At 53.7% G+C, this 18,631-nt stretch overlaps 1 protein-coding gene across 2 annotated transcripts in view; it reads right to left on the reverse strand.

Moving 5' to 3' along the window:
• The window catches only part of Macrod1 (mono-ADP ribosylhydrolase 1), a 142,345-nt gene that overhangs the window by 111,359 nt on the left and 12,355 nt on the right, over positions 1 to 18,631 (reverse strand). The gene's annotated exons all lie outside the window — the stretch shown is intronic.

Here is an 18,631-nt window from a genome sequence, read left to right on the forward strand (position 1 = left end):
GGACTACATAGCAAGATACTGTCTAGGAAAATAACAACAATAATAATAACAACAACAACAACAACAATAAAGGACGGGGAGCATTCTCAACCAGCATTCTCAAAGCCCTAGGTCCAATATCCAGTACCACAAGAAAAAAAAAAAGAAAGAAAGAAAGAACTGGATATGGTGGCACACGCCTGTAATCTCATCACTCTGGGAGGCTGGAGCAAGAGAACCATAAGTTAAAGCCCAGCCTGGGCAATTTAGCAACCTGGAGAGACCCTGTCTTGAAATTTTAAAAAAATTTAAAGGGATGGGGATATACTTCAGTGGAAAATCCCTGGGTTCAATCTTCAGTACTGGCTGATACCAGAGGTGTCTTAAACCAGCCATGCAGGGTGGACTGACAGCTAGATGCAGACTCAGAGGTCTCCACATGGAGATACATGAATAAAAGCTAAGGATTATCCTGAAAGAGGCTCTGGTGACCATATGGGTATCCAGATAAGGGAACCATCCAGGCATCTGGGAACACGTGCTTATTCTGCTGCTCCAAAAAACATCTAGCTAGGATTGTCCCTTCTAGATGGCCCCCTGTCCACTGGACATGCCCTCTGCACTCACAACTCTCACAGCCTTATCTGTGTATCTCCTATCCCAAAAGGAGAAGAGAAAAAAAATTATTTCCCAAGAGAACAATAGCTATTTCTGCTAAATTTAACACACCAAAAAAGAACTCATTCCTTCCATCTGCTGGGGCAGGGCCCAACCATGACCACAAGAGGCCACTTCAAAGAGTAGCATGCTGAGTGACCAGGTGACCACTAGAGGAAAGAACAATTCTGTTTATCTGACTTCACCAAAGGGGAGGCTCAGGAGGGCTGCCTCATTCTTTCTCACCTCTGGGGCAGCCAAGGAATCTTTCTGGAACAAGGCCAGCCAATCAGGAGATGGTGGCTGATGATGTACTATGTGCTGGGGCAAGGAGGGTGCACTGTGGGAGAGGCCAGGCCTGGCATGGCAGGGGTCTCTGGGGAGCCAGGTCTGCATAGGGATGTTTCCCTAATGAGGACCCAGAGATCAGAGAGAGCCCTCCCTGCCAGCCCAGCCTCTGGCCACACTATAGGCCACATCCTATCTTTCTCAGCCTGGGTGACTCCCCCATAAAGCCTCTGGAAGGTTCGACTCAGGCCTTGCCTCAGAAAGTCCCACACATACCTCCCTGGCATTTCTCACTAGCTCCAGCACCCCATCCAGGACCTAGCAGGCAGCTCTCACCCTCACCCTCACAGTGCACGCCAGGCACACAGGATCCCACACACATGTGAAGAGCAAGTCAACAAACACAGGAGGGGACACTGGCCACCCACCCGCCCTGTTGATGGATATGGGGTACAAGGAGGACTTTTCAAGCATGACGGCTCTTGGTGATCCCAGAGTCCCAGCAATCATGCAGTCTTCTCTCCACCTCCCACAGGACAAGCCTGCCCCAGGACATCTCACCCTCCACACACCTGTGGTGATACCACAAACCTGGAGCTCCATGGAGCTCCCCAAGCCAAGGAAGAAGGGCTGGTTCCCACACTGTGTTCCTCAGCCCTGGAGCACATAGCGGTTCTGCCCAGAAGGTGTTCATCATCACCTGCCCTGGGTCATGTCGCTGTTCTCCTGGAGGACTTGTGGGGCAGGGCCTGGTGCCCCTCAGACTTAGGTTGGACCCACAGACTCCCCCACTTATCACCTGTTCCTCATTCCCCTGAACCTGTTTCCACCTCTGTAAGGCATGTCCCCATTGCTGCTGGAGAGCCACGTAGGTAATAGGTGGAGACCTGAGCACTCAGAAACCATCACTGCTACCACTTGTACCACTGAGATAGTGTCAAACTTGCCACCATGTACTGAGGGCTCCTAGAGTGGGTATGGAGGGTTGGGTTCCTGAGGGAGCACAGCCCTCCACACTGGCACACCCCGTTCTTGGTGGGTCCAGCATTCACAGGCCCCCTGGAATACAGCCAGATGATGGGCTGGCCAGTGTCTTCTGCAGGGAGGCCCAGGGATCAGAGCAGTGCAGTAAAGTCCCCCCAGGCCTGGCATAAAGGAGAGGCAAATATAAAGACCTGGGCCCACTCCCCAAACCACGCCAGTCACTCTTCACAGCCCGCTTTTCACAGCCTGCTGAAGGGGATCTGAGACTAGATGGAGCCTAACACATCAGGAAGACTGGGAATGGGGTGAGCATGCTAGAGTTTAGAAAAAACCCCAGCATGGAGGCCTGGCCAAGATGGTCCCACAGGAGGACCACGAGGACCCACGGGTGAGTTCTAGGACTGAGATCTCAGGTCAACAGAAGGAAGGACATCCAAAAGTACCTATCCTCTCCTGAAGAGAAGGGGGTCTGAGAAGCAGGACAGCAAGCAGAGCTGGTGGGCTCCCCAAGGAACTAAGTACTGGGCAGTACAGGGACTCGGACTCACTGACCCTGAAGGGACCTGCCATCTCCCTGTTTGTCATTAGGTGGATTCCAGGTGATGGACTATTCCCCTCCAATCCCTAGACCACACCCTGCTACAGCCCCTACCATGCCTCCGACAGCCAAGCAGAAGTCCCAGGACACGCTTATCACTGAAGGGCAGAGGTGGAGTGAGACCTCTGATGGCCAAGGGACACCCAAGGCCCAGAGCCCCTGCTTCATCAGACTGAGGACTAATGGTCTAGTCCAAATGGAGGAAAGAGTGGGTGACCATCTACTTTCCAAGAAGGGTATCCGGCTTCACTAAGCATCTTGGACATAAGGCATCCAAACTCAGCATGGGTCAATACCTCAAATCATAGCCCCTCATCTGAGTTCTGTAACTGATTCTTAGCATCTTCTTAGAAAGGTCCTGGCCAGATCCAAGGCCACCCAGCCAGCCCTGAAATCCTGAGTTGGGAGGTCTGGGTGGCATTGACTTGTCCATTTTCAGGCACCGAAGATAAGGCTAGATCCCCGGGCCACAGACCAGCTGTTTTCCCTGCCATCCTCCACCCACGTCATCTTCCAACGCTGACCCAGCCACCTCCTTGCCAGCCCCCATGTCCGACTCCTCTGAAGGACCCTCTCTTCCTACAGCAAAGTAAACAGGCTCTCTTGAGCGCTGACTGACAGTGCAGATGAAACCCCATACTCCCCCCTCGCAGATTTTCAGGGGAAGTGAAATCTTATTTGCACTGCTGCCAAGCCTGGGCTGAGATGAAATTATGCCTCGAGAAGAGACCTGGCCGCTCCTCGAAGAAGCGGCTGCATCCAAGATGGGCTTATTAAAAGCCACAGTGGCCACATTTCAACCTGTTTCAGGTGTTAAGTAATTTACTGTCACCCAGAATTCAGTGGCAGGTTTTTATCATTTTTATTTCCCTGTTGCAGACAAATGTCCCAGAGGTCCTGGGGGGAGGTTGGGCCACGGTGGTAGCAGACGGCCCAGCCCTCCCCAGGCTTACACCAGGCCTGGCCCAAGTGATGGGGAGGACAGGATCTAAAACTCTCACTCCACCCACAATTTTGGGGGTCCCAATAATCCCCAAAAGACTTTGGGACATTTTCTGAAGGCAGCAGGAGCATCAGCTCTAGACAGCAGAGACTCTGGTCTCAGGACCTGACCAACAGCCACACTATCAATAAGTCTTTACTGAGGGGTGGGGCTGCAGCTCAGTGTGAAGGACCCAGGTTTCATCCCTAGTACTACAGAAAGAGAGAGCGAGAGAGAGGAAGGAAAGGAAGAAAGGAAGGAAGAGAGATCTTTTAAAATCTTCATTGACTAAGTCAGGAGCAGTTTGAGGCCAGTTTGGACTACATAGCAACTTTGAAGCCAACCTGGACTATCTAGCATCTGCTAAAATCATAAAACAAAAAATCTTCATGAGCCAGGAGCATGCTTGTCATCCCAGCTACTCAGGACACTGAGGCAGGAGGATCACAAGTTTGAGCCCAGCCTGGGCAACTTAATGAGATGCTGTCTCAAAATAAAAACCAAAACAAAACAAAAAATAAAAATAAAAAAATAAACCAAAACAAAGGGCTAAGGGATGTAGCTCAGCAGTTTCACCACCTGCTGCACAAGCACAAGGACCCGAGTTCGAATCCCCAGTATCAAAAAAAAAAACCCCAAAACAAAGGGCTGGGGATGTAGCTCAGTGGTAGAGCACTTATCTAACATGTGCAAGACCCTAGGTCCACCCCCAGCACTACAGAAAAAAAAATGATAATAATTTTTAAAATTAAGTCTTGCTGGGCATGATGGCACACACCTATAGACCCAGCACTCAGGAGGCTGAGGCAGGAGGATCACTGCATGTTCGAGGCCAGCCTGGGCTATGTAGTGAGTTCAAGGCCATCCTGAACTGTGTAATAAGACCCTGTCTCAAAACATAAATAAATTAAATTAAAATTAAGTCTTTTTTTTTTTTGGTACCGGGGGTCAAACTTGGGACCTCGCACCTGGGAGGCAGGCAGCGGCACCACTGAGCCAAATCCCTGGCCCATAAAATTAAGTCTTTATTGAGCAACTGCTATGTGCCAGCCTTTCTCAGGTAGGGAACACAGCAGCCAAGAGGACTCTATGATCCCTGCCCCATGGAACTCACATTTCACCAGTAAGTCCAGTAAGTGTTGGCTACTCAAAGTCTCTGAGACAAATAAGCTCTTGACTGGGGTGAGGACCGAGAGGGGAGAGGCAGGAAGGGAGAGCCCGCCTCACTCAGCACCTCCTACCTGCCCTCAATCACAGTGTCCCTGGGTGCAGGAACCTCCCCATGCCACAGCCAGGTGGTGCAAGACCCCACCCCCTTACTGCTCTGGGGAATGTCCAGTCTTTCCCCTCCCTTCCCAGGAACCCTTTGGGGAACACACAGCTTGGAACCAGAGAGCCTCCAGTCTGGGTCACAGGTGGAGAGCAGTCCAAGCCCCCCCACCCCACCCCGTTCTCAGCGGTGCCGGGTAGAGGGCAGCTTGATGCTTGCCTGCTTTTGGGGGGATTAAGCCTATTATGGAGGCTTCAGGAGTTTATCCGATGCCCTTTCCAACGCCCCCATTCTCCACCTGTTTTCAAATACTCCAGGAAGACCAAGGGGAATCTTCAAAGTTCAGGCCGAGCCAAGAGCAGAAATTCTTTAATTAGCTTTCTCTTGGATCGGGGCCCTGGCAAATGGATTAGTGGTGGTGGAGGGTAGAAGGAAGGGATGGGAGTCCTCTCTGAAGCTGAGATTACAAATCAGAGGTGAAAGACCACAGGGCAGTCTCCAGAGACAGACGGTCGTCTGAGCAGGCCCTCCCCAGTTGGTGGCTCCAGGGGTGCTGGCAGATGGAACCTGCCACCAGGAAGATGCGGACATGTGCTGTTGAGCCCATAGTCTCAGGGAGCTGGCAAGGAGATGCCTGGCACAGCCCAAGCTGTGCGCTTGGGTCTCCTAATGAATGTGCCTCTTCCCATGTGACAGTCCAGATCTGTAACTTCATAATTAGGGGCATATTTCCTAAAGGGGTACCCATCTGTGAGAGGCAAGACAGTGGGACCTGATGGTTCCAGGTACCAAGCATCTGTCACCATGTTCCATCCACACAGCAGGGTGGCACCGTAGGCCTCCTATTCCCATTTTATTTGTTTTGTTTTTTTGGGTTTTTTGGGTTTTTTTGATACCGGGGACTGAACTTGGGTCCTTGTGCTTGCACAGCAGGTGGCCAAACCACTGAGCTAAATCCCCAGCCCCCTCCTATTCCCATTTTAAAACAAGCAAACCAAGCCCTAGACCTAAGCAGCTTGCCCCAAGCCATGGTGACAGAGGCTGGGACTGGAACCAGGCTGTCCAGGATCCTCCAACTGCCTGAGTCCTAGCCCCAGCAGAAAGCTGCAAATCCATCGCCTGTGCTGTAACCCCAATGCCCACTGTGGGGGAACACCGAGCAGAAGCAAGGGCTGTGTCTTAATCACTTCTTTTTTTGTTCGTTTTTTTTTTGGTACCGGGGATCAAACTCGGGACCTTGCGCTTGCGAGGCAGGCACCGGAACCACTGAGCTAAATCCCTGGCCCCCTAATCACTTCTTGTTCTTCTAATGCAAGAAGGAAGGTGGCACCCACCTCAGCCTGGGCTAGAGCCAGACTAGAGAGAAAGCTACAGCCCAGGCCAGGTTGGAATCTCGAGAAAGACAGGGACAGAGGGAACAGAGAGAAGAGACTGCTGGGGAGCCCAGAGCTGAGCTCCAGGCTGGTGTCACTCCAGGCCTGGCTCTCCTGCTGGCTGGTCCTGCAGGGAGGTGCACCCAGAGTGGATGGGTGGAAGGTGAACCAAGGACACAGAAACCCAGATTCCCCAGGACTGTGGCTGTTTCAAGTGTGACTTGTGCTCTCCCCTCAAGCTCTGCATCAAAGACAGCTCCACTGTGATCCGGCCACACTTGGCTCTGCAGATAAGGGCTGCCAGGCTGGGCTGGCAGAGAAAGGTATCCGGCCTCATGGGAGCAGCCTCCCTTCCAGCCTCTGCTCTACGTGGGGTAGGCTACCTCAGAACCCCTGTCTGGAGGCTCTGACTGGCTTCTAACCCTGACCCTCCACACAGGTTCGTCCCCGGAGTGGGGCTGTTCCACATGACTGGGGCCTCCCAGTTGCACAGGCCAATGCTCCTTTGCTCCCCTGTGCAGCCCAACACCCCACACCTGCTGTGTGAATGTTGGTGCCTGCAGCACGCAGTAGGGTCACCTAATCTGGAAGTTCTTGAAGAGGGTGGCCAGAGTCAGCAGAGAAAGTGGAAGGAAGGGTGCTCCTGGAAGAGGGACTTGCCTGAGCAAAGGTCACGTGCGAGAGAACATGCAATTAGAAAACCCAAGGAGGTAGGAGAGTCACTGAAGCCAGATGATGGAGTGGGCTGCCCAGGGGGCTGAGGTCACTGCCAGGGCCAGATCTTCCCCAAATCAAGGATGCCAGGGTGGTGAGAGAAACCATGATAAGAGCCAGAGCTGCCCAACTCTGGGTCCCAATTCTGGGTCCTATGAATACCACCCCATCCCACATGCCCAAGCCAGGCAGTGTGCCCTGGTACCAGCCAGGAGGCTGCAGAGCTGAAACTGGAAGCTGGAAACAGCACCTGCCCCAAAGAGACCCAGAAAGACCCAGGCCACAGCCAAGAACATGTGAGGACTCCAGGCTGAGGGAGCTGCATCTGGGATGAGCTGGGGGCAAATCCCTGGGAGCACCCTGCGATGGCCAGCACAATGGAGGAAGCAAAGGACACAGAGGGGGCAGCAGTGACTCTGCTGCTCGCAGAGAGGAGTTCTATTTATCTTCTGACATAAGCAAGCGTTTCTGAGTACCTACTATGTGCCAGAATAGACCTTGTCCCCCAAGACTGCACTGCACTTGCAAGTATCAATACTTACAGTGTCTGCCTCCCTGCCGGGTAAAGAATAATGTCCCTTATTTCAATTAGCCTTTTCTTGATTACTGGCGAAGTCCTGCCTCTCTTCACTTGTTTACTAGCCATTTGTTTTCCTCCTACTGGGAATTGCCTGTCCATATCTTCCACCCATTTTTCTTATTGATTTGTAAGAGCTCTTCGTATCTTCAGAGAGTAGAGAATCGGCCTTCTCCTGGGGGCCCTCAGGGCCTCCTTGGAGAGTCCTTGGTCCCGGAAAAAGGAGGAGGATGTGGGTGGGTTTGGGGTGGCCTCACCAGATCTCTGCCCCTCTCTGGGTTCCCCACAGACAAGCTGTGGTGGAGATGAAGGCCTTCTACAGGTGGGAGCCCCTGCCAGGCCTGCATCCTGCCTGGCAAAACCCAGAGGGCCTATTTTTCTCTTACACTGAGAAGTTACACTGCCAGTGGCTGTCAGGGTGCTCCTGATAGCACCCAAGGGAAACTGGCTGGCATTGTTGGCATCAAGGAGGAAGAAAAGACCTTCACTATGCCAGGCTAGTCTGGTGAGGGAACTATGTGACAAAAGGCACATATCCCAAGGCCTCAGAGCCACACTCCAGCCAGAATTATGCAACTCCCACCCTGGGCCTCAACATTCTGGTACACATCTTCCTGGTCCCCTCTAGCTATAGCAGTTCCTATTAGGTGTGCTGGGACTTGCCTGTAATCCCAATACTCAGGAGGCTGAGGCAGGAGGATCACTGTGAGTTAGAGGCCAGCCTGGGCTACATAGTGAGTTCAAGGCCACCCTGGACTACATAGTGAGACCGTGTCTCAAAAAACCAAAATCGAAACAAAACAGAACAAAAAGCAGTCTCTAAAGAGTGACCCTGGTCTGGAGGAGTCAAAAGTGAGCCTTACCCCTTGCTCTTGGCCTCTTGACCTTTCCCAGACAAGCCATCCCAGCAGTTTATTCCATTCCAGAGCTCCTCATATTTCAGCAAACAACAAAGACTATAAAAAACTGATTTCCAAAGCCTATCGTGGCAATAACATTTAGGGAGAAAGGGAAAATAAAGCCCTTGCTTTCCCAGAGTAATGGTGGCTGAGAGTCCTCGGGGGTTCTTTCTGCAGCTGGGGGTGGCTCATGGGGCCAGGCTGCAGACTTGCCTGCCAGTACCAGGTGCTAAACGGCCATCCAGCACATGTTACCAGGGCTACATAGCCAGAGAGACTGCAAACTGCCTGCTTACCCTCTGCCCTGTCTCTCTGCCCACACTCCACAGCTCTGAGAGAGCCAGGGGAAACTCACTAGCATCCTGTGCCCACCCCTCCTGCCCCTCAACCCCCTGGAGGGATCCCTGGGCCAGAATGTAAGTCTGGACTGGCCAAAGTCACCCCTACAGCAGCCAGCAGGAGGCTCCCCATGCTGAGGGCAGACCAGGGGCATTCTGGGTAGCCTAGCCACCATCCTGCTCCTGGCCACACTTGGGTGAGCCCTCCAGGGAGGTCAAAACATGGCCCCAAAGGCCATCACCAGAAGGGGGTGGGGATCCTAGAGGCCTAGAATGCTCAGCTCTCCTCCACGCTCTCCAAACATGCTCCCCCCATGCTCCCTGGGTGTCACCACCCTGGCTCCCCTCATTCACTCATTCACCCTCCACGCACTCATTCATCCACAGGTGAAACAGTGAAAAGGTCTGGGTTCAGGCTTCCTGGATCCCAGACAAGTCACTTAATGTCCCTACACCACAGCTTCCCAACCAGAAAAGCACAAATGATAATAGCCACCTCCCAAGTCATTTAGTGGTGATTATTCTGGGCCCAGAGAGTTGCTGAAGGAGCCTGGGACCTCCTTCTCCAGCTGCAGGGCAGAGGCCAGACCCGCTGTGAGGGCGTGGGCCAGAGAGGAGTCCCCTAAAGACCCCAACAGCCCCTTCTAGGAAAAAATGAAATAAAATCAGGAGACAAGTGGTCATCCAGGACTAAAAATCTCTTCGGGGCAGATCCACTGTGCAACAAATAGAGGGTTGGGGCTGGGGGTCCCCACACTTGTGTGGGGTCACCAGATGGCTTCCAGGATGGAATGGCCTCAGCCCATTCATCCTCCTCTTCCAGAATGAAAACACATCCTGATGTGGAATTAGCCACCAGCTCAACTGTGGAAAGATGGAGAGAGGAGAGACAAATGGGGACCTTCCACTCAGGGATCTGCCCTGCACAGGAGCCTGGCAGAGCCTGATGGGGGCAGCAGGGTGGGACAGAGCAGCAAAGAGGGCTCCACAGGGCTCCAGCGTGGCTGAGGGCTGAGAGGAAGAATTTGCAAAGAGAGCCCTCGGCAGCCTCTGGAATTTATGCAGCCAGCTGTGTGATTCCTAAGGCGAGACGAATCTCCAGGCCGCTTTTCTCAGCAGGAACAAGTCTTTCCTTCAAGTCGATGGTGACACATTTTTAAACTCCCATATTAACAAGGGAAAGATTTTCCTGGCCCCCCGGGGGCAACCCTTATTAGTCACAGGCTTGTGTTTAAGAAATCGAAGCTGCAGACAGTGGGCCTGGGCATAGCCAGAGGCCAGAGGCCAGGCCACCCCGAGGATGGGTGCCCTCAGGATGGGCTGTAGCAGACAAGAGGCAGGGAGAAACCATGGGAGGGGTGGCACACTTCCAGAGTGAGGCTGGTTGGGGTGTCTCTGGAGCAAGGGATAAACCATCTGTAGGAGAAACAGTTGGAGTTTGACCCCTAGCACTGCAAAAAAGAAGAGTTGGTAAAGGGCCTAGAGAAGAATGGGGGGGGGGGGTAGAGAGTAGAAAGAAAAAGAGGCATTACGCCAAAACTTAACTTGATTTCCAAGATTAGAATTACAAAATCTAAAATCCTGTTTTCCTTTGTTAATGACTGGTAGGAAGCTCCAAGCTACATCCCCTATCAAGGTGCAACAGATTTGCTCAGCCTAATTTTGAGGTTTCCTCTGAACTGGGGCCAGAGTACAGTGCCACGACCCAAGCTGCCCCAAGCAGCCACCAAGAGCACACACTCCAAGAACAGGCATAAACCACGGCCACTGGATGGACCAGATACAAGCATCAAGTGGCGAATGAGAGAGGCCACTTGGCCACGGCCAGGAGCTGGCCAGAGGCTGGTGGGATGGAAAGCATCCTGCCTGAGGGTTCCAGGCATGCCCAGGGGCACTGGGCACATTCCAGTAAGATGCCCAGGTTAGAGCGCCATGTGTTTGTGTGTGTGTGTGTTGCCAGGGATTAAAGTGCTCTGCCACTGAGCCATATCCCCAGCTCTAACTTGGTTCTTTTTGCTCCTGTTGTAATGGTTCCTGGTTTTACTGTACTTACTTTTCAGTGGGAATCAGTAGGTTAAACACTTTTTAAAAATCAATTCCTGGGCCGGGGATTTAGCTCAGTGGTTCCGCTGTCTACCTTTCAAGCGCAAGGTCCCGAGTTCGATCCCCGGCACCAAAAAAAAATTTAAAAATTAAATAAAAATCAATTCCTGCTCACATACCCACTTCCTCAGTAACAGCAGTCATTGTTCATTAAATCCCAGCCACCTGTCTAACATTCACCACCTTTTAAGGGGCCATCACTCTAGGCGGACAGATAAGGAAACTGAGGCTCTGGGAAGAAAGTGTCTTCTGGTCAAGGTCACAAGAGCTTGTAGGTGGCCATGGCAGGACTTGTACCCAAAGCCCTGTCTGACCTTTACATGTCCTCCACCCCTAGGGCCCCAGGCCCCAGAAGGCTATTCTGGACACCAGGGGCTGTGGCCACCTTCTTAGGAAGGGCATGAGGCTGAAGGGAGCTCAAGGCCAGGAAGGCACTGAGAGGCAGCCAGGTGACTCACAGAATTCCCTCCCAGGATTCTGCCCAGTCCCCTCCCCCAAAATCCACCCCACCTTCCCATGCCCTCCCAGGGGAAGTTCCCGCCCGCTGCCAGATAGGATTTAGCTCCTTTGACAGTGGACATGCTGCAAAGCTCCCATCACAAACATCAATTCTGGGCCATCTGCTCTGTAGATTTTCGTGTTCTTGTTTCTCTTCCACATCCACAGCAAGGTAGCTCTTGCTTTTCAAAAGGGATGTAGCGTTTGATGATGTTTAAACCATACGTGAAATACAGCCAGGCGGTAATAATAAAACAGCCTCAAGTCCTGCTGGCAGGGAATGGCTGGCGGCCCACTCCTCCCACCCATGGCCACTGTTCACTCCCATTTTTATGGCAATTACAATGTCTGCGAAGGGGAGGAATCAGCGTGGAGAGGAGAGTGGGAACCTGCTGTGCTAGGGCCACTTGTTGCAGCTGTGAGGGGGTGCCAGCCCCATGTCTTATGTCCTGCAGAGGCAGCCAGTATAGTGGACACCTCCCTCTCAGCCCGGCCTCTGCCAACCTTTCATACCCCCACCAGAACCCAGCACCACACCCAGCTGCTGTCCTCACTGGCTTCCGCCTCCTGGGACCCCACATAGGTATAAATAGCACGTCCCCTCCCGTGCCTGCCCACAGAGAGCGTGCATCCCCATACAGCCCAGCGCTGAATGGATTGCTTCCACCCGAGGGTCCCTGGCCCTGGGGAGTCATTAGTTCCTGCACTTCACGTCATCCTGGGTACAAATACTTGCCCTGTCCCTACCACGATGGGCACCTCAGAGGCACTAGCGAGACCCGTGATGAGACCTAGAAACACACCCACCCCTGCCCTTGAGGGACTCATGGGTTAGCAGGAGACAAAGTGAGATGATTCACTCTATCCTCAAGCCTCAGTATTCTGCCTTCTACAGGTGGAGATTCATCCTTTCTTCTTCTTTTTTTTTTGTATTGGGGATCAAACTCAGAACCTTGCACTTTCCAGGCAGGCGAAGCGCTGCTGAGCTATATCCCCAGCCCTCATCCCTTCTTCTTAATCCCCCAGGCACACCTGTGGAAACAGGCTAGGAGAGGAAGGGCTTGTCCAACTTAGTATCAGAACCAGACCACCACCAATCTGTCCTGTGAGCAGCCACACCCAGACCACCAGAGTCCTTGCCCCAGGGACCCTCCAGGGACCCCAGCCCAGCCCAGCCAGGCCTGGCCACTGCCACGGGCCCTCAGGACTCCTGTACCCTTTTCATAGGCAATAAATGGAGACTGCAGAGAAGGGCACTGTAATGATGCCATCTGAGCTCTAAGAAGCACAGCTGCCACCAGGGCCTCTGTTTATTTAGTTTGCAAAATCAACAAAAGGCCCAAAGGTGACCTAAACCACAGGCAGATCCAGGCTGGGGGGGGGGGGGGCGGAGGGGCTGGCAAAGGAGGCCCCAGATCTCAGCAGATTCAGCCAAGCTGACAGGGATGACTTAAATTACATGGCTTCCCTGAGGGCACCCCCTGCCTGGCCCACCTTCCACCCTGCTGTGATCATACACCCTTCCTGATGCACCAAGCATCCCCAGCCTGCCTGCTCTGCCCCCTGGTGGCCAAGACACTCCCAAAGACTGGTGGTCAGGTTGGGTCAGAACAGGCCATCCTCACACCTCTGCTCCTGCCCTGGGCTAGTAGGTGACTCAGCTCCCCACAGGGAAAACAGAAAGGAGCAGCCATCTTATCCTCACCTCAAGCAAGTGTGGGTGCAGGGCAAGCAATGGCTACCCAGGGGCCTGCGCAGCCTGTGACAGCAAGAACAAGTGCAGGCCCTCCCAAGGGTCAGCTCTGTGCCTGGCATCCATCGCACAGACATTTTACACAAATCATCATCTCCTTTCAGACTCACAACTCCAGGGGATGGGGCTATGTGCACTCTTAGCTCTACTTTACAGAGAAGAAAAGATGCAGCTCAGAGAGGTTAAGCGACTTGAACAAGGCCATACAGCTGGTGGTACACAGTGGTACTGGGACTTGTACCTGGGGCTCCTATTCCCAATTATAAGGTGTCCCACTATAGAGACCCAAGCCAATGGTGCGGGAGATGAGGAGCCAGGGCTTGGTAGTGTGTGGTGTGTCCCTGATTCAAGGACTCACCCAGGCAGTGTGGGCTTGGGGTCTGGAGATGGAGCCACCATGAGGATTTAACTCACTGCACCCATGACATTGCTGTCTGCCCAGAGCCCAGGGGGAGGGGACACCAGGTCTGGGGAGGGGTCCTTCATCTCCACCTGTTATCTAGCTAGCCAGCCACACAAGGGAGTCCAGAGGCCTCAAGTGTCTGTGCCCAGGCTCCGGCAGGTCATTCCGTTCCAAGAGAGCAAGCCCAGGGCTGCAACTCCAGCCCTTTTCACGCTCAGCCAGTTTAATGGTGCCATTAATTTCCAAACACACACGTTCCCACAGCTTCCAGGCTCCTTGGCTCAGTGCTTGGGACAGTACATAGGGGACACAGGCAGGTGCACAGGTGCGGATGCCGAGGCCAGGCAGCCTCAAGGACAAGAGGAGCTGGACAGAGTGTCTCAGGGCCACCAAGCATGGGCAGGAGCTGGTGGCCAGTCCCTGGGGATCTGACAGGAAGAAAAGGGCCACGGAGAGGGTCAGAGCTGACTCAGGAGGTCTGGTCTGAGACCTTGCTTTACCACTCCCTGCTGTGACCCTAAAAGGTGATCACTCTCTCTGGGCCTCAGATGACTCACCTGGAAATGCTGTGAAGACAAGTCTTGTCCCCTCAGGGCCTTGCAAAGAGCCAGGAACCTGGGGGGAGGAAGGATTGCTACAAATGTCTCCCACTCCCCTCATCTATGAAATCAGTCAGCCCCATCTGGCCCAGAAGTGTGAGAAGGGGGCTGCGCTGGGACAGAAAGAAAGGTCCCAGAGCCAGTCACTGCTGGTTCATACTGTCCTTCCTGCCATCTGACCAACTCTCAAAGGCATTTGGTCACTCATTCATTCAACAAACACCTACTGAAGCCCAGGACACAGTTCTTGGGTCCAGGGTCCAGGTCCAGAGCCCCTCTTCACATTGCCCAGGAAATGATAGGAAGGTCAGGTAAATGAACAAGTGACTTGACAGAAGACCTTGGGGTGGAAGGACCTTCCAGGGACCGTTCATGTTTCACCCACCGGCCACAGCTCAGCTCACTGGACCAGGCCCTGCAGGCCCAGGAGGGACTCTCAATAATTCAGAAGGGATCCATCATTTATGAATTTATATAACCACGGCTCGACCTTGTGGGAATGAGCCACCCTGCTGCTGCAGTGGTGGGAATAGGTTCCTGTGGTAGCTGGCTGTTCTGGGCTAACAGGGAGGGGCTGCCTGTCCCCTGTCCCCACTGGCCTCCCCCACAGAGGGAGCTGTGCAAAAGCAAAGCTGGCCATGTGCCCCCTAAGCCCCCAGTTCCAAAGACATGGGTTTGATTTCCAGCACTGCCTTTCACCAGTACAGTGGCCTGAGGTGGCCTCAGTCTCCTCATCTGCAAAATGGGGGACACATTAGTGCCTGCCTCAGAAAGGAGGTGACACAAGCACAGTGGGGCATCCCCATGTGGAGGGAACAGCCCAGAACAGGCTGCAGGTGACAGGCAGCCCTCGGCCAGGGTGGGGGCTCGGTGGGGACACAGGAAGGCCAGGAAGCTGCAGCCCCGACCTGGGCCTCACAGGGCTGGGCCCAGACGCTCCCCACCCACCTCCAGCTACCCAGCAGCAAAGGCAGAGGACAACATGCCCACTTGGGAACCAAACTTCAGCTAGAAAATGGGAAATGAAGAGCAGGTCTTTCATCCTATCTCACAGAGCAATTTCCTGGGGGCTCCAGAGGCTGGCAAACTTCCTATCCCTTTAGCTGCCTCACGTCTCTGAGCCTGTTTCACCACTGACACAGCGTGGCTGATATTACAGTGCAGGAGATGGGGCGTGGGGTCCATGCAAACAGAGCCTGAACCAGGAGGGGGACCTCTCCCATGTCTGGGCACCCCTGTCCTTACCTCCTTGTGCTCCCACACCCACTGGTTCTCCACCTAGCAGCCCATGTGAAATGACTGCAGTAAGTCTGTCCAAGTGCCCTGATTCAAGAGCAGGCCACAGCCATAGCACAATCCTATCCCTTCAGAGCTCACCTGCATTGTCCTATCCACTCCCCACTCCTGGTCAGTATAGTCCCTCCCTCCCCTTGAATGGCCTTGCCCAACTTCCCACACAAGGCCTACTCAACTCAAGCACCCCTCCTCCAGGCAGCCCCTGCAGCAGGACTCCCTTTTTGCACTTTGCTTCCCTTTCCATTCATATGCCACCCCTTGTCTGTGATTAGAGATGGTGCTTTACAGTGCAGACCCACTCCCACCCATTCCTGGTGCAGTCTATCCACCATGAAAGTCGGCTGGGTGAACCGAAGGCCCTGAGTTCCAATCCTGACTCAGTTACCTGTGAGATGGGGGCTGCCACCTCTTTGAGTCTGATCACTGAAATCTGATGACTGTCCTGCCTGCTATGCGCATTGTGAGATGGCCCCACAGGCTGAGAGTGGTCAGACCCAGGAAGTGGCACCTGGTGTTCCCAGGGGAAGAGGGAGCACCAGGCCAGGGCGGGCGGGATCTGCACTAACAGGTTGGCCCATTCCGGTCCACTCCAGTCTGCAGAGCCCTATGCACATTGGCCTTGCTGGCTGTGGCTCCAGGCGCCGCCCCTGCCTCTGTGCAGAGGTTTCTGCTGTCTCGGAGGCCTGAAAGCCTCAGCAAACACATTTAAATCTGAAGTGACAGATAAAGCGATTTACGGCGACAGTTTAGCGTCAGATCACTTCCCACCAGGCAGTCAGCATCTCTGCGGCCCCCCTGCTTGCTAGTCCATCAAGGCGGTCTCTAAATCACTGACTCCAGCAGTGGCCAGGGACAGCCAGGAGCAGGGGTGGGGCTGCTGGCTCGGTGGCCTGGCTTGCTCCACTGCCCCCAGGCAGCTGGACAGAGGCCAGGGTTTCCGAGGGGGACAAGGATAAGTGACAGTCCGCAGACTTTCACAAATCAAAGCCCCAAGACTTAAGGAAGCAGAGCACCATTTCCTGCCTTATTTTAAATAAATAATCGGCTTAAAAGTCTCCTCATGAGGCAGGCTTGTCACAGTGAAACACGGCTTCCCACTGGTTCTCCAGGCCCGGCCTGTACACCCAGGCCCCTCAAAGCCCTCCCAGATCCCCCACAGCTCCAGGCACCTTCTTGCTGAATTAACTGGGCCCCAAGGTGTTGCACAGTACTTCTTTCCAGTACTTTGTCACATGATATTCTGCTTAGCTGCTCTTGCTCCTCAGTTCCCCAGTATTAATGTATGGGCTCTCTGTGCTCGCTTGCTAGGGCACTAGCACTGGATGGCCTAAGGGCATCACCACCCTCACACACATGGAGGGGTGTGGCTGACAGTGAAGCCATTTCTCTTTTTCTTTTTTTTTTTTTTGGTACTGGGGATCAAACTCAGGACTTTGCACTTTCAAGGCAGGTGACAGAACCACTGAGCTAAATCCCCAACCTGAAGCCATTTTTCTTATGAGGACTCGGAGTTTCCAAGGATTCCAGCCTGTCCTGGCCTCTGTGCCATGACCCTCATGCCCTGGCCTGCAATGAAGAGGGCAACGATTCTGAATGTCTTTGCACAAAGCACTGCATTCATCTATGTGCTGTCCTGTTGTGCCCTCAAGGTCACAGCTGGGCAGCTGGACCCTGGGGCTGGCCAAGAATAGGGGTCTTTCTTTGTGCCCAGACACTTCCTGTCTGGGACAAGGGCACAAAGGCATAGGCCTGGTAAGCAAGAATCTCAAAGGCTCAGAGGTGGTCCAGTGAAGGTCATGCCCTGTGGCAAAGAGAAGATACAAACACTCTGGAAGCTGTGGTACCCTCCCAGGTGGAAACCCTCAGACCCAAGTTCCCCCTACAAATGGCCCTAAGAGCTACAGACCAGCCTGGAACGGCAGGCACTGTCCCTGAGAATCTCCTGCTTTTTCAGAATCCAGGGGGACACAAGGGCCCCCTGGCTTATCTCCCTGGCATGGCAGCACCATTTAATTAAGACCGATGTGGCACGTCCTCATGGGCAAGAGCCGTGGCTGGCGCAGATGGTCAGGGCCTGAACCTCTCCTGGGCACTGCACTAGCAAGTGACCTTGGCCAGGGCCCCTGGGGTGGGGTGCAGTGTGCCTGTTGGGAGGGTCAGGGGCTTGTGCTGTTGCTGAGACCTCAAGCCCTGCTACTCACCCATCAGGCATCCTCCTTGTGTTCTGTGCCCAGCCCTCCACCTCAACCCTCCTCATACCAGACAATACACAATACACTCCCATCACACACACACACACACACACACACACACACACACACACACACACTCCTACCACCACACCCCAAATCCTATTACAAACACCAAGAAAGTCAGGGTAAAAATCTGTCCTGGACTTCGAATGCCAGGTGGGCAGTGGGAAAGTCCTGAGGGGAAGGGAAGTAGGGTGGAGGCAGGGATTAGAGAAGGGACTGGGGTCCCAATCCCCCTTCCCTCACAGGCCCTCCCCAGCTCCCCCTGCATCCCTCCCTCCAGGGTCCCTGCAGCTGAAGTGAGGCCCAGCTGGTGATGCCCAACCCCATCTGGCAGCAGGGACAAAAGGAGACCCACACACACCAAATCCAGAAGTTCTGGCCAGACCTCAATCCCCAGCTCCGTCCAACATTCACCCAGTCTCCATGGGTCACCAACACCCATGGCGCCAACACTGCCCCTGGCTTCAAAAATAAAAATTTTAAAATTCCCACCCAGAGATAATTGCTCTCTCCTTTTGCCTATTGTGGTGGCTCCAAGTCCAGCACTGAGAAGCAATTATTCACAGCTAATGATTATAATCAATTCAAATAGAATTTAATGGACACGTATTCTCTTCTTGCTTGAAACTTTACATATGAATTAAGCACATATGGATTTCACGAGGCACAGACGTAGATTTATGCAGCCCTGAGAAGCCCCGCGTTGTCTACGACTTTTATTCTGCTAATAAACAGGCTGATTTATGGGCTCCGAGGAAGCGCGACCTCTGCTGCCCCCTGGTGGGCGGGCTGGCCGAGATGGAGCCACAGCCGAGGGGACCCTCCCGAGTGGGGTGGGGGTAAGGTTCCCCCCAGGATGCCCAAAGACTGACTAGGACCAAGACCACCCTAAGGCCTGGGCACAGGCTCCGTGTGGGAATCCCATGTCCAGGCCCTTACAGCCATTCTCTGGGGCTCTGGGTTGGTCCTGGGTCCTCAGGACTGAGACTAGAAAAAGGAGTAGCTCCCAGGAAAACATGCCAGGAGGTGCTGAGTAAACTGAGGCAAGCAGGGAGAGGTGAAAGC

This window comes from Heterocephalus glaber, unplaced genomic scaffold (genome assembly GCF_053883595.1).
Source record: "Heterocephalus glaber isolate CG9 unplaced genomic scaffold, H.glaber_assembly_v1.0 deba00000594, whole genome shotgun sequence".
NCBI classification, from domain to species: Eukaryota; Metazoa; Chordata; class Mammalia; order Rodentia; family Bathyergidae; genus Heterocephalus; species Heterocephalus glaber.